The 2,895-nt window shown below is 32.7% G+C and overlaps 1 long non-coding RNA gene across 1 annotated transcript; it reads right to left on the bottom strand.

The window, feature by feature from the left end:
- Positions 1–1,896: 1,896 nt before the first annotated feature.
- On the bottom strand, positions 1,897–2,614 carry LOC109218523. Its single transcript, XR_002066777.1, has 3 exons — positions 2,429–2,614; positions 2,283–2,338; positions 1,897–2,130 (listed from the first exon to the last, which is right to left on the bottom strand). It is a non-coding gene; the product is annotated as an uncharacterized LOC109218523 (long non-coding RNA).
- Positions 2,615–2,895: the final 281 nt, after the last annotated feature.

Genomic DNA, 2,895 nt, shown 5'->3' with positions numbered 1-2,895 from the left:
GGGGGGGGGGGGGAGGCAAATTTTAGGAAACTTGTGTTTGAGGTTGAGAAATTGCTTTAATAGTTAGAACGCGATCTCGTGAGCTTATATTGACTAGTTCTTACCCCATTTAAGTAGTTTTGGATCGTTCGGCTCCAAATTGAGAGTTCGGGCTCGTTCTTGGTATTGGAAGTGCACTTTGGAGCGAGGTGAGTCTCCTTTCTAACCTTGTAAGAGGGAATTATCCCCATAGGAGTAATAATTATGTAATTTGCCACTCAATGCGGGGGCTACGCACGCACTAGGCGACGAGAGTCCGTGCGTAGCTACTATCATGTTAATTGTTCAGGTAGCTTAGGCCCCGTATCATGTTATATTTGTAAGTGTTATATGTCTTCTTGCTAATGTAATCATTTGAGATATGCTAAAGAATTGGAAATGAACATAAGTGAATATATGTATTGTTGAACACTTGTATGAATTTAATTAAGTGTAAATGCACCTTCTTGTATGTTCCTGTTGATAATTGTAAGTTGTGGATCGGACCGGTCGCCTCGGTAGAAATAGATGCATCTATGGTTCGCACCATTCGACCCTCTAGCAGTGCACAGTTTCTTTTCTGTTGGATCGGACCGTCGACCTCGGCATAATGTGCGCATGCTATCTATGTGAATTATTATAGATGACTTGCCTGTTAAATGGTTCGAATTGTAATTGGTTAACCGTGATATTATAATGTCATGACTTAGAAATTCTTATTGTAACTGTTATATAATTGTGACCTTCATGCCTAGCATAATATCGTATCATATTATTTGACCCTAGTAGGTATCAAGTCGACCTCTCGTCTCTACTTCTTCGAGATTAGACGTGATACTTAATGGGTACATATTGTTTATGTACTTATACTACGCTTCTATACTTAATTCTACAGGCTCTGAGGAAGGTACATCTGGCTATCAGGCCGTGCGCATCACTGATCTTAGTCCGAGACTTCCACGGTGAGCTGCTTTCCCTTCCTGTGCCGATCAGCAGTTGATGGAGTTTCTCTTATTTTTGGTTGTCTATTCTATTTCAGAGAGTAGGATAGATCTATTATTTTGTATATTCTACTAGTTGCCCATAGCTTGTGACACCAGGTCTTGGCACACAGTAGACAGTTTTTTTTGGGTTGTATAACTAATACTGAATATTGCTTACTATCATATGTTTTAAATTGCGTAAATTAAGACACTACAACATAATATATTTATAGCTACAATACAGAACGTAGCTAATTATCAAAATTTTCGTGGCTAAACACTTTAGCCATAATATTTTTTTCCGTAGCATTCGTAGCTAAATGTAGCGTAGCTAAAAGTTAGCTACAGACTTTACATAGTCAGTGGCTAAGGATTAATACTTATTGCTACGAAATTTTTGTATTGTAGCTATATTTATAGCAAATGATTTTATACTCTTGCCATGATTAATACATTTATAGCAAATAATTTTACACTCTTGCCACGACAAATAAATCTGTAGCTATCTAATTCATATGGTAGCCACAAAGTGTTGTAGTGTGGCATAAGATCTAACTTTATTTGCCACAAAAATTCAGATATGTAACTGCTTTCGTAAATTAATCCATGGCAAAAGTATTTTTGTTAGCTACGGACTAAAAGTTCCATGGCTACAAATTATACAAAAAAATAGTGGTTATATTATTTTATTATATTTTAATTTTTTGACAAAAATATAATTTATTATAGTGACTTTTTCTCTCACAAGTCCGTTGTTTCTTAGCTATTGGATTTTTTCTAAAATTTTCCAATTATTCTATGGCAGTGCATATTATATTAAAACTAATAACATTTTAAGTTTGAGAAATAACTTATTCTGCACAAATTAAAATCTAAAAAAGCTTCACAAAATAAATTGCAAAATACACATTTATACTAATCAATTAATAGCAACTGCAATACATTAAGTCTTGTACAATAACAAAATATTGAAGGAAAAAACTAGCCAATGTGAGGCTTGCTTGTAACAGAGATCAGAAATAATGTACAAAATTTTGCAATGAATATAAGTATTTGCCTGATGATTTATGTTGCCACCTTCATTCACCTCTTAATCTTCATGCATCCAAGAATATATTAGGCACTCTCACTAGAATGATATAATAAAATAGCATGATCTTGTGAGAAACTTATATTTGAATTATCAAAATCTAAACTTTTTTTCCAACACAGAATACAAATGAAAAAGCATTTAAATAAACATCATAAATTTAAGGAGATGGAAAAAGAAGTAAAACTTACGGTTTGACATTAGAGGAGATTGAAATTTCTCAAAGACACTTTTTTTCTTGAGTACCCTGTAAATCAAAAACAAACAATTGAAGCAGAAACTCAAGTTAATTAGGTATAAGGCACAAAACCTATCAAATGTTTAAAATTGGGGATACCATCTTGTTCCTCTTTGTCTTTCTCGCGGCCTTAATGCTGACTACTGAAGGTGGAAGAAAGACATAAAAAAATGAGGAGGGAGGAAGAAAGACATAAGAAAATGGGGTGGGAGAGTGTCGACTGAGGAAGAGGGAGTAGGAAGTTTAGGTTTATGTTTTGGATTTACTTTGTCGTTACTTGTTATATATTTTGTGATAGTTTACTTCTAATACAAATGCCATAGATACAATATACAAGGAAAAAAAAACAAATACCATAAATGCAAATAAAAGTAAGAAAAACCTATAATAAACAAAAAAAAAATACATTAACTAAAAAAAAAATCAACTATTTGCATGAAATAAAGATATTCTAAAAAATATTTTTCTTTATAGGTTTTTTCATCTTATATGATATTGTTAGTTTTGTTATATGTTCATATTTCAATAATATTAGCTTCTTAATTTTTAGTGTTAAGTTAGATCTA

The sequence above is a fragment of the Nicotiana attenuata genome, unplaced genomic scaffold (assembly GCF_001879085.1).
Source record: "Nicotiana attenuata strain UT unplaced genomic scaffold, NIATTr2, whole genome shotgun sequence".
Classification (NCBI taxonomy): domain Eukaryota; kingdom Viridiplantae; phylum Streptophyta; class Magnoliopsida; order Solanales; family Solanaceae; genus Nicotiana; species Nicotiana attenuata.
The sequence above is the reverse complement of the archived record's forward strand: the minus strand, read 5'-3'. Positions and strand labels throughout refer to the sequence as shown.